Here is an 18,172-nt window from a genome sequence, read left to right as displayed (position 1 = left end):
TCATTTTTAGCTCATTGCACAAGTTATCTATGAACTTTCTAAATTCTTTATCTGACATTTCCTCTACTATGGTGTCATTGGAGTAAATTGTCTCTGTGTTCTTCTCAATTTGGGTCATTTTGTTGCTTTTTCATGCTGCTTGTATGTCTACCCATCTGTTGGGATGCTTATTGCTTCTTCTTCTTCTTCTTTTTAAATGGAGTATTTCATGTACTTATTTATCTTCAGTTTTCTCATCTTTGGTGAATATCTAAGTATAGGTACTTTAACTCAATGTGTGTCCTCTGCTATCCTCATTATCACCACCATTTTCCAAGAAGCCACTGACCCCTGTTTAGCACAAACACTTCAGGACAAAGTCAAATACTATTTAACCATATGCAAAAAATCATGGTTCTGTTCTCCAGTTTATCTATCCCAGGTATAAACTTTATGTAATAAAGTTCTTGACAAAGAAATCAGATGATGATGCTGTGACTGGGAATACTATTCTCTTTTATGCATTTCTTTCTTTCAAAATTCTAGGATTTCAAAATATTTTACTTTGTGCACAGAATCAGGTTTGTGCTTTCTGGGCTAGTCTCCTGCACACATTTTTGCCTTAATCACATGATTTTAGAATTATGTTCTCTTTTGAGTACTATGTAAATGTTATACATATTAATGGGATTTAGTGTGATATCTAAATACATGCTTATAGTATGAATTGTTAAAATCCAGCCTTCATTCATTCATCCTTCCCACAATACATCCCAATCTCTAATAATCACTACTATACATTCATTAAATCTTTTTAATTACTACCACATAGGAAAGAGAATATGTAGTACTTGTCTTCCTGTTTCTTGCTTACTTCAAATAACATAACTTCCTTCAGTTCAATTCTTTTTCTTGCAAATAGCAGAATTTTTTTCTTCTTTAATCCTGAATAATATTTCAGTCTATTTATGTGTACATACATGTGTGAATATACATGTATATGTATAAACTTATTGATTCATACATTGATGGATTACTAGGTTGATTCCATATCTTAATTATTGTGAATAGTGTCAAAATAAACAAGGGCATGTGATCCCCTTGATATGATGATTTTATTTACTTTGATTATGTATCCACAAGTGGGATAGCTGGATCAATGTGGTACATCTATTGCTAGTTTTTTTTTGAGTAGCATCCATAATACTTGTATAAATTTACATTCCCATCAACAGTGTATGAGCATTCTTTTTTTTTTCCTACATACTTGCTAGCATTTGTTTTTGTTGTTGTTGTTGTTTGGTAATAAAAATCTAACTATGGAAAGATGATATCACATTATAATTTTGATTCACATTTCTCTGATGGCTAATGATATTGTCTATTGCCGCAGTCCGGCTGCAGCAAAATAACCGGGGGGTGACAAGCAACTTGTGTAGATTGATACAGCAGGAGTGGGAGCCGTTTATTGTAGGACAGGAGGGGTATTTATACATTCCACACAGCTTATCTTAATTAACATAAACTCTATACAACAGTCAACCAATAAGGAATCTCCACACTTAATGGCTCACTGGCTTACTTCACAAACCACCCCCTCTGGCAAAATGCCAGGCGCAATCCAGACTTGTTTACAGACTCTAACATGTTCCCCTTTTGTTTAATTTAAATAATGACCATAGTGGTTTTTACACAAAAACCATAAATAATCTGCTACAAACAGAAGGGGAGGATACAAAATTCCACAATCCCAAGCCAATTGATGGCTTCATGCAAGGAGCCCTTGGAAAAATTATACCAGCAATGACACCATTAGCAAAGATACTGAGTTACAATTTGTTGTAGATTACAGTTTGTTGTCTCAGTCCAGGTAAAGAAGTGTCTCAATAGATTAACTCACAGTCCAGGTAAATCACAGTCCAGGTATGTTCTGCAGGCAGCTAGCTTAAATCACAGTCCAGGTAAGTTCTGCAGGCAGCTAGCTTGGTCCGAAGTTTTGTCCATTTCTCAGCCGAAGTCTCTTCTGGTTCTCAGCAACACTGGAAATTCTTCCACCCTGGTCCTCACCAGCACTGGGACGAAGGCAGGAACTCCGGATGCTGGCTAAAGAAAATCCTGTAGCATTCCACTAAGAAAACAACCTTCTGAACAATTTAATACATTATCTCAAGGTTTTTTTTTTTACATTTTAAATAAGCCTTAATAGTGCTCATTACTCATTAGCCTCCAGGTGTGGGAGAACCATTGTACCTTAGTTATTGGCATTGAAAATGACCAAACTTCAGTGACGAGGGCCATCTTCCGCCTGCAGCGTCCAGGCAGCCCCAGATGGCCCCGGAGAGAGTCCGGGGAGTGTTCTGGACTCAAACTGCCACTGGGCACAGGGAGCAAGAGCCTGCGAGACTGTGCCTCCGGGTCAGGTTTTGATTTGGGCTCTCGCAGTGGCGTCCCGCTCCCCGGGCGGGGAGCAGGGAAGAGCAGGCCATTGCCGCTTGGGAAGTCCTTGCTGTGCCATGACCTGCTCTCACACATGGCAGCCACCGTGACGATTCCCATTCATGCACCCTCTGGTAATGAAAAGTATTTAGTAATAGCATTTTGCTGCAACTTTTTTCCTGATAATCTTTCTTCTTCTGAACTTTCTTTTTCTTTCTGACTAGAGTTCCTGGGCTTTTATCAATACATGCCCTAACTATTCTTGGTTCCACTGGGGTGCCTCCTTCCCTTAGTAATTTACTTCTCACCCCTTCTATATTTTCATCACAAAGACAATACAACATTTCAAGACAAAACAAGACAGAAACATACTGGATCAATCTTCTCCATTTTCTCGAAATTGCCATTTTTCCTCTCGCCCTATCTGCCTAGGGACAAGCAGATTTGTTCCCATCCTATCTAGGGACAGGCAGCTTTTTTTTTTTTTTTTGTTCCATCACTTACCCCCGAGTGTCCCGGGGCTCCCGGTATGGGCCACCATCTGCCGCAGTCCGGCTGCAGCAGAATAACTGGGGGGGGGGGGGGAGGTGATGAGCAACTTGTGTAGATTGATACAGCAGGAGTGGGAGCCGTTTATTGTAGGACAGGAGAGGTATTTATACATTCCATACAGATTATCTTAATTAACTAGATACAGCAGTCAACCAATAAGGAATCTCCACACTTAATGGCTCACTGGCGTTACTTCATAAACCACTCCCTCTGGCAAAATGCCAGGCGCCATCCAGACTTGTTTACAGACTCTAACATTTGCCAGACACCATCCTGACTTGTTTACAGACTCTAACAGTCTATTTTTTCATTAACTCTATTTTTTCAGAAAATATTCTTGTGTTTTCTTTCTTACCTAAATCTCAGAAACCTGTAAAATTTGTGGATCTCCTTGGTGACCATGGAAAACAAGTTAATCCTCTTTGGGAATTTATCAAATGGTGCTTGGGTTTGTCAGTATACACTGTTCCTTCCATTGGTATGTAAATCATCTTCATTTATTTACTTGTTTGATAGATAAAGGAAGAGAAGATCATTCTACCAAAAATAACCTAATGAGAACCAATCTCAATATTTGAGGAAAGATGCAACATATGGATAACTTTATCCACACTCACCATATTCTAATATATCATTATGTACCAAAAACTGTCCTGTGTATTATATGCCATTCATTTGCTGCAAATTTATTCTGATGTTCTGATGACCATTTTACTGGATTAGAAACCATACATAATGCATAAGCCTACATCACTACCAAGTTAAGTAGTGCTCTTCAAACACGTGTATAATAATTTCTAAATCTGGTGAGAATTTTCTGTATTTTGGATTTCAATATCTCAATTTTAAATTTGTAAAATATATTTGACCCTAGAAATAATCCCACTCAATGATATTTTGATGAATCAACTTATAAAATAGTAATCACTGCTCTTGTACAATAAGTTCAGTTCAAAAGCTCACCAAATTAGCATGGTTAATGCACACTTGTTGAACAATTGATGATTGCTGTTATTGTAAGAAATTGTACCTTGAGTACCAAATGTGTACTTCTGGCATGATATATATGCCATCCCTTTAAATATTCAAGGGAGTTGGATATTGCAGGTATGCTCATTCTTTATATTGAGAAAACTGAAGTGAATATAAATTATTTGAATTACATCAAGCTGACATTTAATCATAACTTTTTCAAAGAGTAGCTTGCTTTATTCTCATTAAGTTATTTATACTGTCAGTTTTTTTATTGTTTTACTCTACAAAATAAGAGTAATAAAATTATGTGCTATCTTTGTAATTGAGTGGGTTAAGTGAAATGCTTTTCATTTCATGTGTTCCCAGTTAAATAATATGGTGTACACAAAGCATCTGAGATATACCCAATTCTGAAGGTACTAGAATTTTCTCATTTATTATGGAAGTTGGAAACATGGATCTGAGAACCTAGTAAATATTGAATAATAGAAACTCTTCATTATTTTTTATAATCACATAGTTCTACTTATGAAGTCCCTATTACCAGAAAGTTTTCTATTGTGCCTTTAATGGCTATGTTATTTTGATAGAAACAGAAGAAATTTTAATAAAAAGATAATTTAAAGTACATATTCAAATATTATTTGAAAGAGTTAAGTTTTTTCCAAATATCTTGATGGCATGGTAGTCACTAATATTCTCTTCCTTATATGTAGCCATGACAATTCATTTGAGGGAAAGTAGTATACAGACATCAAGTATTTAAATAAATCTTGAATTGTCTTATGGTAGCTTAATTGAAACAAAAAAAAATCATGATTTATCTCCCTAAATAATATAAAGGGCCCTTTGCAATGGAGACATATCCAGGCTATTATTTGTCATGAAAGAAAATAAAAGCAAAGCAAAATGGAAGCAACAGTGAATTTTTCATAACTTACTTTAGTATTATAATAAGAGATAAAACCTTCAGATGTGGGGGTCTTCTCACTATTCTGGGATCTCTGAACAGATGTCTTCAACAGTTTTTGGACTCCAATGATAAAATAGGGTGAGAGAGGGGGGTTCCAGGTAGAAAGCTTCTGAGTATTGTATCAGAATGGGTAAAAGTGTCATCAAGGTTTCTCCCTCCTCCCCAGGGCTGGCAAGTCCTGAAGTAGGACTATATCAAAGACCTCATGTAAATAGATCAAAAAATTCATGTGCCTTTGCTTAGTAATAAAAATATGTGTAAGACCATAACTTGCCAAAGGAGTCTGAGACTGACTGCTACATCTTTTTACATACTGCAGTGCATTAATTATGCACCATGTCTGGTGAAGCTTGCCAGATAAAGCCTTTGTAATTGTTTATGGTTTGGCCTGAAAATCGTACATACCAGTTTTGCACTGAAGCTGGACTACAGTAAAACTATCATACACTATATATGATTTTTTTCATAAAGATGAACAATACAGCAAGATTTATAATAAGTTATTTGGAAACAACCCAGTGGTGTAATAACAGAGGAATAGGAAATAAATTATCTTTAATGAATACAATAGAATTGTTTTTAATCATTTAAAGCCAAGTTTATGAAAGTGTATAAATACCAAAGGTGATTTTGTATGTTATAATGGTGAGTAGAAGAAGTAAAACTTTTCACATATAGTATGAACTGTATTATAAGATTTAATAGAGAATCTTCCTGCCGTCGCATTTGAATCTCGCTGCTCCATCCTCCCGGGCATGTTCCCTCTTTCAGCTCGCGACCAGCACAGAAAACAAATTACATATTTCCTTGTCCCGACCATACATTGAGGCGAGCAAAAATAAACTAAAATAAATTCTAGCCATGAGGGAAATCGTGCACATCCAGGCCGGTCAGTGTGGCAACCAGATCAGGGCCAAATTCTGGGAGGTGATCAGTGATGAACACTGCATGGACCCCACTGGTGCCTACCATGGGAACAGTGACCTGCAGCTGGACTGCATCTCCGTGTACTACAATGAAGCCACAGGTGGCAAATATGTTCCTCGTGCTATCCTGGTGGAGCTAGAACCTGGGACTATGGACTCTGTTCGCTCAGGTCCTTTTGGCTAGATCTTCAGAACAGATAACTTTGTTTTTGGTCAGTATGGGGCAGGTAACAACTGGGCCAAGGGTCACTATACAGAAGGGGCTGAGGTGGTTGACTCAGTCCTGGCTGTGGTGCGGAGGGAGGCAGAGAGCTATGACTGCCTGCAGGGCTTCGAGCTGACCCACTCTCTGGGAGGGAGCACAGGCTCCGGAATGAGCTGGCACCCTGCTCATTAGCAAGATCCTGATCGCATCATGAAGAGTATCCTGACCACATCATGAACACCTTCAGTATAGTACCCTCACCCAAAGTGTCCGATACTGTGGTTGAGCCCTAAAATGCCACCCTCTCCATCCATCATTTGGTAGAGAACACTGATGAGACCAACTGCATTGACAACGAGGCCCTTTATGGCATCTGCTTCCGTACCCTCAAGCTGACCACACCAACCTACGGAGACCTGAACAACCTTGTCTCAGCCACCATGAGTGGTGTCACTACCTGCCTCTGCTTCCCTGGCAAGCTCAATTCTGACCTCCGCAAGTTAGCAGTCAACATGGTGCACTTCCCATGTTTCCACTTCTTCATGCTTAGCTTTGCCCCTCTTACCAGCCATGGAAGACAGCAGTATTGGGCCCTCACTGTGCCTGAACTCACCCAGCAGGTCTTTGATGTGAAGAATATGATGGCTGCCTGTGACCCCCGCCATGGTCGGTACCTCACCATGGCTGCAGTCTTCCGTGGACAGATGTCCATGAAGGAGGAAGACGAGCAGATGCTGAACGTGCAGAACGAGAATAGCAGCTACTTCGTGGAATGGATCCCCACAATGTCAAGACAGCTGTCTGTGACATCCCACTTCTTGGCCTCAAGATGGCAGTTACCTTCACTGGCAACAGCACACCCATCCAGGAGCTCTTCAAGCGCATCTCAGAGCAGTTCACTGCCATGTTCCACCGAAAGACCTTCCTCCACTGGTACACAGGTGAGGGTGTGGACGAGATGGAGTTCACCAAGGCTGAGAGCAACATGAACGACCTTGTCTCTGAGTACCAGCAGTACGAGGATACCACTGCAGAAGAGGAAGAGAATTTTGGTGAGGAGGCTGAAGAGGAAGCCTAAGGCAGCTCCCCCATCACCTCAGGCTTCTCAGTTCCCCAGCCTTCTGCTGCCCCTTTCTTCAGAATTTGTGTTAACTGCCTTTTTTTTTCCTTTTCTTTCCTTTTGGAAGGCATGCAGAACAGTGCCTGACCCATATTAGGTGCTCAATAAATATTTGTTTCTTGAATGTCTCCTCTTTCCACTCTGGCAAACTTAAATTTCTTCCATGCTGGATTACCCTGCATTTCTTTCTGGTACCTATTTTTCCCATCTGTCCATTTAATATCATCTATTTCCAAAATGATTCTCCCAAGAAGCTGGTTCTTGTCCAGATCTCATTTAGAACTAGCCAGGTGCTTTTTGTGGCCACCATCCTAAGGAAAAATAGTACGAGGTAGAAGGTAGCAGCAGGTAGGAATCACTTGTGATGAGGATGGAATTTTTCATTTTAGGACAGTTTTTTAAAGAGAGGAATCTATGCTTTTACAGTCATTTTTAGTCACTTCCATGTTCCATCTCTCAGCTTCAGAAGAGTTGTTAACAGAATTATTTCCATTTGAATCCTCCCTCTCAGCTGTCCCGTGTTGTGCTCTCCCTTTGGAGGTATCTGCCCCATTCTGAGAGGTGAATCCTTCCTCTTTCTGCTTCACCTTTCTCACAGTGCATTTCAAAAAAGAGAAGACCAGCCTTTGTCCTGAAGCTTCCAGAATTGCCCTCCCAACAAAGCCCTATTTTTCAACCCCCTCCAAAGAGTAACATGTCTGATATGTGGAAAGGTATGTACCACCTAAATGTGAGTCACTCCAGAGGAGGGGCAACAAAACCCTTTTTTAAAGAACATCTCATTTCTTTTGCTATTGCTTTTTCCTTCCTACTGTTGATTTTGTCCTATCCTACCCTTCAAATTTCTAATTTGTGTTGAACTTGCTGATTTTTTTCATATTGAAAAGATGGCATTGCCCCAAGAGCCAAAAATAAATGGGAATTGGAAAAAAAAAGATTTAATAATTGCACTTAGTACAATTATTACATGAAGTGAAATAATATGCTTATAAATGTTTCACTTGAGAATTATATTTCTGTTTGAGTTTTTATATATGAAATTTATCTGATTTTCTGTGACTTATTTGTCCTTTCATAATGGAGAAAAAAAATTTTTAAATATTAAACTTTATCTTAAAACAGAAATATTTAATGTTAAATGCTAAGTATTTTAACATTTATTATGCACTTACAGGGTACTTAATTCGCATGTATCTGTATGAAATTTTATGAAATAACTAAAAACTTGAACATATATTGGATACAATTATGTCAAATAAAATTCTATTATGAAGTATTGCTATGAGGTTTGTGAGTGAAGATTTTTAATACAATATTGAGCTTTTTTTTATTGAATCCTAATTATACATAATACCATGATTCACTTTTGTTATTTTTTATTGGTTCTTTTGAGTTAAACATAACAATAAGATTAATTTTGACATAATTATAAAATAATGGAAAATAATTTGGTCTAATTCAGTCACTGGGACATCCCCTTACATTCCCTTCCTCCCTCCCTCATTCACTTCCGTCTATTCTACTGGATTTTTAATTATTTTTTACAGTTGTTTTTTTTTCTTTTATTTACTTTTAAGACATTTGTGAAAGCATTTATTTATTTATTTTACTTTTTGTTTCATTGATTTTATTTTTTAAAAAATACATGACATCGGAATGCATTACAATTCTTATTACATATATAGAGTACACTTATTCATATCTTTGTATATAGAGTATGTCCATGTCAATTCATGCCTTTATACATATACTTTCTTTTGTTTTTTTGCATTACAATTCTTATTACACATATATATCATAATTTTTCATATCTCTGTTTATATAGAGTGTATGTTGACACCCAAATGGCCTCTTCATATATGTACTTTGGATAATGATGTCCATCACCTTCCACAGCCCTTGCTGATTCCCTGCCCCCGCCCTTTTGCTCCCACCCCTCTTCTATATCTAGAATTCATCTAATTCTCCCATGCTCCCCCTCCCTACCCCAGTATGAGTCAGCCTCCTCATATCAGAGAAAACATTTGGTATTTGTTTTGGGGGATTGGCTAACTTCACTTAGCATTATCTTCCCCAATGCCACCCATTTACCTGCAAATGTCATGATTTTATTCTCTTTCAATGCTGAGTAAATTCCATTGTGTATATATGCCACAATTTTTTTTTATTCCTTTATCCACTGATGGCCATCTAGGTTAGCTCCACAATTTAGCTATTGTGAATTGTGCTGCTATAAACATTAATGTGGCTGTGTCTCTGTAGTAGGCTGTTTTTAAGTCCTTTGGGTATAGTTTGAGGAGAGAGATAGCTGGGTCAAATGGTGGTTGCATTTCCAGATTTTCAAGGAATCTCCATACTGCTTTCCATATTGGCTGTACCAAATTGCAGTCCAACCAGCAATGCATGAGTCTCCCCCTCCCGCCCATCCTCTCCAACTTATTGTTGTTTGTCTTTATAGTACCTACAATTCTGATTGGAGTGAGATGATATCTTAGAGTAGTTTTGATTTGCATTTATCTGATTGCTAGAGATGATGAGCATTTTTTCATATATTTGTTGACTGACTGTATATTCTCTTCTGAGAAGTGTCTATTCAGGTCCTTGGCCCATTTTTTGATTGGGTTATTTTTTTTTTTTGTGTGTGTGTGTGTGTGCTTAGCTTTTTGAGTTATTTATGAACCCTATAGATCAGTGCTCTACCTGATTGTGAGGGGTAAAAATTTGTTTCCAGGATATGGGCTCTCTGTTCACCTCAGATAGTTTCTTTTGCTGAGAAGAAACTTTTTAGTTTGATTTCATTCCATTTATTGATTCTTGGTTTTAATTCTTGTACTATAGGGGTCGTATTAAGGAAGTTGGGGCCTAATCCCACATGATGAAGATTAGGACCTACTTTTTCATCTATTAAACACAGAGTCTCTGGTTTAATTCCTAGGTCCTTGATCCATTTTTAGTTAAGTTTTGTGCATGGTGAGAGTAAGGGGTTTAATTTTATTTTGTTACATATGGATTTCCAGTTTCCCAGCACCCTTTATTGAAGATGCTATCTTTTCTCCAGTGTGTGTTTTTGGCACCTTTGTCTAATATAAAATAACTGTAGGCTTGTGGGTTTCTCTGGATCCTCTATTCTGTACCATTGGTCTACCAGTCTGTATTGGTGTCAATACCATGATGTTTCTGTTACTATTGCAATATAGTATAGTTTAAGGTCTGGTATAGAGATGCCTTCTGCTTCACTCTTTGTGTTGAAAATTGCTTTAGCTATTCTGGGTCTCTTATTTTTTCCAGATGAATTTCATGATTGTTATTCCTATTTCTATGAGGAATGCCATTGGGATTTTGATTGGAATTCCACTAAATCTGTATAGTGCTTTTGGTAGTATGGTCATTTTGATAATATTAATTCTGCCTATACAAGTGCAAGGTAGATCTTCTAACATCTTCTTTGATTTTTTTTTTTTGTTTGTTTAGGGTTCTGTAGTTTTCATTGCAGAGATCTTTCATCTCTTTTGTTAAGTTGATTCCCAAGTATCTTTTTTTTTTTGAGATTATTGTGAATGGGGTAGTATTCCTCATTTCTTTCTCAGAAGCTTTGTCACTGATATATAGAAATGCCATTGATTTATGGGTGTTGATTTTATATCCTGCTACTTTGCTGAATTCATTTACTAGTTCTAGAAGTTTTCTGGTGGAGATTTTTGGGTCTTCTAGGTACAGAATCATACCATCAGCATATAGTGCTAGTTTAAGTTCTTCTTTTCCTATACATATCCTTTAATTTCTTTCATCTGTCTAGTTGCTCTGGGCAGTGTTTCAAGAACAATGTTAAGTAGAAGTGGTGAAAGAGGGCATCCCTGTCTTGTTACAGTTTTTATAGGGAATTCCTTCAATTTTTCTCCATTTAGAATGATGTTGGCATGAAGCTTGGTGTAGATAGCCTTTATGATATTGAGATATGTTCCTGTTATCCCTAATTTTTCTAGTGTTTTGAACATAAAGGCATGCTGTATTTTGTCAAATGTTTTTTTTTTTTTGTATCTATTGGGATGATCATATGATTCTTATCTTTAAGTCTATTGATGTGACGAATTTATTGATTTCCATATGTTGAAACAACCTTGCATCCCTGGGATGAATCCCACTTGATCATGGGGAGCAATCTTTTTGATATGTTTTTGTATTCAATTTGCCAGAATTTTACTGAGAATTTTTGCATCCATGATCATTAGAGATATTTGTCTGAAGTTTTCTTTCTTTTATGTGTATTTTCCTGGTTTTGAGATCAGGACATTAGTGGCCTCGTAGAATGAGTTTGAATTTACTGCCTTTTTTTCTATTTCCTGAAATAAATTGAAGGGTATTAGTATTAGTTTTTCTTTAAAGGTCTTGAAGAAATCGGCTGTGTATTCATCCAGTCCTTCTTGGTTGGTAAGATTTGATGGTTTCTTCCATTTCTTCAATTGATATTGTCTGTTTAAATTGTGTATAACTTCCTGACTCAATCTGGGAAAATCATATGACTTAAGAAATTTGTTGATGCCTTCAATGGTTTCTATTTTATTGGAGTATAAGATTTCAAAGTAATTTCTAACTATCCTCTGTATTTCTGTAGTGTCTGTTGTGATATTAGCTTTTTATCACATATGCTGATGATTTGAGTTCTCTCTCTCCTTCTCTTCATTAATGTGTCTAAGAGTCTGTCAATTTTATTTATTTTTTCAAAGAACCAACTTTTAGTTTTGTCAATTTTTTCAATTATTTCTTTTGTTTTAATTCCATTGATTTCAGCTGTAATTTTAATTATTTCTTGCTTTCTACTGCTTTTACTGCTGCTTTGTTCTTCTTTTTCTGGGGCTTTGAGATATAGTGTGAGGTCATTTATTTGTTGACTTTTTTCTTCTCTTAAGGAATGAACTCCATGCAATGGATTTTCCTCTTAATGCTGTTTTCATGGTGTCCCAGAGATTTCAATATGTTGTGTCTATATTCCCATTTACCTCTAAGAATTTTTTAATCTCCTCCTTGATGTCTTCTGTAACCCATTGTTCATTCAGTAGCATATTGTTTAGTCTCAAGGTGATGGAGAAATTTTTATTTTTTATTTTGTTTTTGATTTCCAATATCATTCCATTATGATCTGATAAAATGCATGGTAGTATCTCTACATTTTTGTATTTGCTAAGAGTTGCTTTGAGGCATAATATATGGTCTATTTTAGAGAAGGATCCATGTGCTACTGAGAAGAAAGTATATCTGCCTGATGCAGGTTGAAATATTCCATATATGTCAGTAAAGACTAAGTTATTGATTGTATTATTGAGTTTTATACTTTCTTTATTCAACTTTTGTTTGGAAGATATATCCAGTGGTGAGAGAGGTGTGTTAAAGCCACCCACAAATATTCTGTTGTGGTCAATTTGACTCTTGAACTTGAGCAGAGTTATTTTGATGAACATAGCTGTACCATTGTTTGAGGCATATATATTTATGATTGTTATGTCTTGTTGGTATATGGTTCACTTGAGCAGTATGTAAGGTCCATCTTTGTCCTTTTTGATTAACTTTGGTTGATGTCTACTTTATTTTATGTGAGTATGGGAACCCCTGCTTGCTTCCGCAGTTCATGTGAGTGGTATGATTTTTCCCAACCTTTCACCTTCAGTCTGTGTATGTCTTTTTCTATCAGATGAGTCTCCTGGAGGCAGAATATTTTGGGGTCTTTTTAAAATTCTATCTACCAGCCTATGTTTTTTGATTGGTGAGTTTTCGCCACTAACCTTTAGGGTTACTATTAAGATATGGTTTGCATTTCCAGCCATATTTGTTTATTTTTTGTTATTTTACTTAAATTGGCTTTTCTCTTTCATTAGGTTTTCATTTACTGTATCCTCTGCTGAATTTCATTGCTGTTTTTCATTCCCTCTTCATGAAATATTTTGCCAATGATGGTTTGTAGTGCTGGTTTTCTAACTATAAATTCTTTTAACTTTTGTTTATCATGGAAGGATTTATTTCATCTTCAATTCTAATGGTTAATTTTGCTGGATACCAGATTCTTTGTTGGCACCATTATTTTTCAGAGCTTAATAAATGTTGTTCCAGTATCTTCTAGCTTTCAGGGTCTGTGTTGAATAATCTGCCATTATCCTAATTGTTTTCCCCTATATATAAAATCTCTCTTTATTCTGCATTTTGGGCATATTCCTTTTAATGTGCCTTGGTATAGATCTCTTGTGATTTCGTACATTCAGTGTCTGGTAGGCTTCTTGAATTCGGATTTCCAAATCATTCTTTATATTTGGAAAGTTTTCTGATATTATTTCATTAAGTAAATTGCTGATTCCTTTGGTTTGGACTTCTATGCCTTCCTCTATCCCAATAACTCTTAAATTTTGCCTTTTGATGATATCCCATATTTTTCAATATTCTGCTCATGGTTTCTTACCATTATCACTGTGTTCTATGTTTTTTCAAGATGATTTATTTAATCTTCATTGTCTGATGTCCTATTTTCTAAGTGGTGTAACTTGTTAGTGATGCTTTCATTTGAGTTTTTAATTTCGTTTATTATTTCTTTCATTTCAAGGATTTCTGTTCACTTATTTTTTTAGAACCTTTATCTCCCTTTTGAGGTGATCTTTTGCTTCTTAGATTTCTTTATGTAGTTCATTGTCAAAGTGATCTTTCACTGCCTGTATTTGTTCTCTTATGTCTTTGAATTCCCAAAACATTTAAACCATGAAATCTTTCTCTGTTATATTTTCTGCCGAAGCTGCAAACGCTTTTAATGATGTGTCATCTTGATTTGTTTGTGGTACTTTCTTCCATTGTCTCTTCATGTTCCTCATATGTCTTCCTTCCCAGCTCTGTAGATCTCTTGTATTATTGTTTTTACCCTATAGATTTGTAGTGTTCTTGTAGTGCTCCAAGATCTCTCCTTTATGGGAAGAATAATGCTAACATTATCCTTGTTGTTATTAAGAAATTTAGTGTTTATTATAAATGTGCAGAGATTTTGAATTCAAGTATTACTTAAAATATAATCAGTAGTTTCATAAAAAGGTTTACAATTTCTTTTGGTAGACAATGAAATGGGGGTAAGGTGTAGAACAATATGCTGAGGGGAAAATATGTGAGAGTATAGAGTTAACATATCTTAGGAAATGTGAAGGAGAAATCTAATGATGTTAGTGGCAGGGGTCTAGAGAGGAAATAATTTTGGGTTGACAATTATGTGGGAAGACAGTAGACTACTACAAACACACCTATGTATTTAAAAAACACAGGATGTAAAAATAGTAAAATTTGCAGGGTGAAAGAAGAAGACTGAGAAAAAATAAAAAGAAAGAAAGAAGAAAAAGAAAAAGAAAAAATTTAAAAACAGGCTTATGCAACTCCTCTATATTATATTATTCAGTTGACTCAGTCCTCAAAGTCTTATTTCATGCAAAGTTCTTGGTTTTACATATGTTGGGGATGTGAGGGCCACAGGATAGAAGGGTAGAAGAGAAAGAAGAAAAAGAAAATAAAACACACTTTGAGATCCATTTCTTTCCTGCTTCTCTTCTCATCCACTAGGTGGGGTTGTCTGTATTAAGCTGGTGTCTTGGCCCTCAGGATGGTGTAGTAAACCAGGTTGAGAAGACTTAACTTGTTGTTGGGCATCTGGATTTGGGGAGTGCCATGCAACAATCCCAACAGGGGAATTGTGCCTCACGGTTCTGTTTTTGTAACCACTTGTCTGACTTGATCCCCCAGTATCATCTCCCTCCATGCCTAAAAGATTTCTCAGATACTGGTCTCTCTGTTATGCTTCAGACTGTAGTACTCTCCCCTATATTTCTTATCAGGTCCCAACTGCAAGACCTCTCACCCCCAGGCTCACACCAGGTGGGCGGTGCCCTGTTCTCACTGCACTCCTGTCCAACTGAGAGCTGTTTTGGTTATTGTGCCAAGTTGTCACCACTAGGGGGGATTGGAAATCAAGTACCTGCTCAAGTGGAGATCACATCTGATAGGCACGCCCACCAAAAAATGGCGAGGAAGGTTTTTGAAGATGGAGTTTTCTTCCAGCGCTGGAGGGTTTGGTGAGGTGGGGGGAGCTGGGTGATGGCCTTACGCTGTTGATAGGTAGCATCCGAGTGACCTGCATGGCATCGGAGTGCAGTCTGGAGTTCTGCAGAGATGCTGATAGGTGATTCTGTTAAGTTGCTTGTGAGCTGTCCATGAGCTAGCACTGCACGCATTGGGTCTGGTGTCTGGAGACTCACTGGGGATGAGATAGGAAAACATTTGGCTTTCTGAGTCTGGCTTACTTCATTTTGCATGATAGTCACCACTTCCATCAATTTACCAGCAAATGCTATAATTTCGTTTTCCTTATGACTGAATAATATTCCAAGTGTACTCTGTGAGGTGGAAGGAAAAGGAAGGATCATCCATATATATTTGGTGTTCAAATTCTGTGACTATGAGGGAGATGATCTGTGTGTGATTTTGCTAGAGGAGTAGGCATGGGAGCAGTGTGGATGGGACTGGCAGAACCCTAACTTCCTGCAGCACCTCACTCAATGCAGATACTATTGGCTTTGTCACTTCCTCTATGCTTAGAGGCATTCAGATTATAAGACAAAATAACTTGAATATTGGCTATGCCTTTATGTGCGCTGACTGAAAGTCTCAGAATGAAGGATGTGAAAATCCCATGGTCCACAGGCACAGTGGGAGAGAGGGGTTGGCATGAATCTTCTGTTTTTCATACTGGCATCCAAGGTGCAAGGATTGTGGTAGGGAACTGCAGACACCTTTGTTGGTCAAAAGTGTAAAACTCCACCTACAAATTGCGCTAACTAGTTTGGTCTGTTTGACCTGGAGCTGAAAAACACACTTGGGTACAGCTGTGACTCACTAACAGGCCCTTACCTGGTTAATTACAAATTTAGGGGACCCAGAAGGAAATGTCTCAATTTTATATGTACTGTGCACTAACAAATTATGCCACTGAAATTCCTCAATAATAAGGTATGTTTGACTTGTGTTTATTTTTACTTTATTTTTGTTCTGTCTTGCTTTGTTTTTCCTCTTTTCCCCACACTGTAATGTATTTTAAATTTTCCAATTGGAGTGCACCCTCTCTTTTAATTCTTATTAGTTTTTTTTTTTTTTACTTTCTCTTTACAATTACTTTTATGTCTTTCTTTCATTTTCTATATTTTTACTTAATTTAGTATTAATTTTATTTTCATTAATATGTAACATTTCCCTGTTCCATATTATTATTTTTATTTGACTATTTTTATTGATAATTCAGTGTTATAATTGCTGGCTTCTCGGTGTTAAAATTTCGACACTTTCTACGCTTAAATAAGAAATGAATCCTCATTGCTGAATCTATGAAAAAGAATATGAAGACTTTTTTTCACATAAATCGTAGAAGAATATGTCCACTGGAGCTGAACAAATGCTTCATATTAGCAGTGTATTGCCTTTGGCTATGATGTTAGTAGATTCTGAGAAAATACTTGCAATTTAATTTTATGTTAATTTTTTGTTCTAATTAGATATACATGATAGTAGAATACATTTGGACAAATCATACATAAATGGAGTGAATCTTGTACATGATGTAGATTGCATTGGCCAATCATATTTGTAAGTAGAATATCAATGTCTGATACATTGTACAATCCTTCCTACCTCGATATCCCTTTCTCCTCACTTCATTCACCTCTGCATAACCCAAATTACCTCTCTTCTTCCCTAGCCCCCATTATTGTGAATTATCACTCACATATAAAAGAAAGCATTCAGACTTTGGTTTGGGGGATTGGATTATTTTGGTTAGCATGATATTCTCCAGCTCTAAGCATTTACCAGCAAATGCCATAATTTTATTCTTTTTTAAGGCAGAGTAATATTCCATTGTGTATATATACCACATTTGCTTTACCCATATTAACCACATGAACCTCAGATAGAACATTAACCTCTAGGACATATAAAGAGCCAAACACACACACACACACACACACACACACACACACACACAGAGAAGAAACCCTAAGCTATAAATGGGCTAAGGAACTGAACTGAAATTTCATAGAAGAAAAAAATACAATCATTCAACTAACATATGAAAAACTATTCAAAATCTCTAGCAACTAGGAAAATGCAAATCAAAACTACATTGATGGCTGAGGTTCTGGCTCAATGGTAGAGTGCTTGCCTAGCATGCATGTGGCAGGGGGTTCAGTCCCAGAACCACATAAAAAAAACTAAATAAAAAAATAATGGTATTAATAAAACTACATTGAGATTTCATCTCACTTCAACTAGAATGGCAATTATGAAAAATACAAGCAATAATAAATATTGGCCATGATAGGAGAAAAATGAATACTCATACTTTGTTGGTGGTACTGGAAATTGATGCAACTACTATGGAAAGCAAGATGCAGATTCCACAGAAAACTTGAAATGGAACCACCATTTCACTGAGCTATCACACTCCTTGATTTATAGTCAAATGACTTAAAATCAGTGTACTATAGTGATGCAGGCACATCAATGTTTATAGCAGCTCAGTTCACAATAGCTAGACTATGGAACCAACATAGGTGTCCCTCAATAGATGAATGAATAAAGAAAATGTTTCATATTTTTATAGTCCCTTTCTTCTCTATGGTTAGTGGTGGTGTAAATATGTTTTTAGTAGATTTTTATTGTATGTCTACATCCTTAAAAATCAGGGAAATGCAATTAAAACTACACTGATATTTCATTTCACCTCAGTCAGAATAGCTATTATTAAAATAAATAAAAATTAAAAACTAAATAAAATTAAAACAAGTTTTGGCATGAATGTGGGAAGAAGAAACCCTTCAGTGTTTGTGAGAATGTATATTGGCAAAGCCACTGTGAAAAACAGCATGGAAGTTCCTCAATTAAAAAAAATATATATATATATATATATATATATATATATATATATATATATATGCCATTGA

At 36.5% G+C, this 18,172-nt stretch overlaps 2 pseudogenes; both read left to right on the top strand.

The window, feature by feature from the left end:
* Positions 1–3,480, top strand: part of LOC124098076 (fatty-acid amide hydrolase 2-like) — a 47,486-nt pseudogene extending 44,006 nt beyond the window's left edge.
* A 2,166-nt stretch (positions 3,481–5,646) lies between these two features.
* LOC124098077 (tubulin beta chain-like) lies at positions 5,647–7,193 on the top strand (annotated as a pseudogene).
* The last annotated feature ends 10,979 nt before the right edge of the window (positions 7,194–18,172 follow it).

The sequence above is a fragment of the Marmota monax genome, unplaced genomic scaffold (genome assembly GCF_021218885.2).
Source record: "Marmota monax isolate L192 unplaced genomic scaffold, Marmota_monax_Labrador192_F-V1.1 WCK01_AAM20220418_F8-fsc00374, whole genome shotgun sequence".
Classification (NCBI taxonomy): Eukaryota; Metazoa; Chordata; class Mammalia; order Rodentia; family Sciuridae; genus Marmota; species Marmota monax.
The sequence above is the reverse complement of the archived record's forward strand: the minus strand, read 5'-3'. Positions and strand labels throughout refer to the sequence as shown.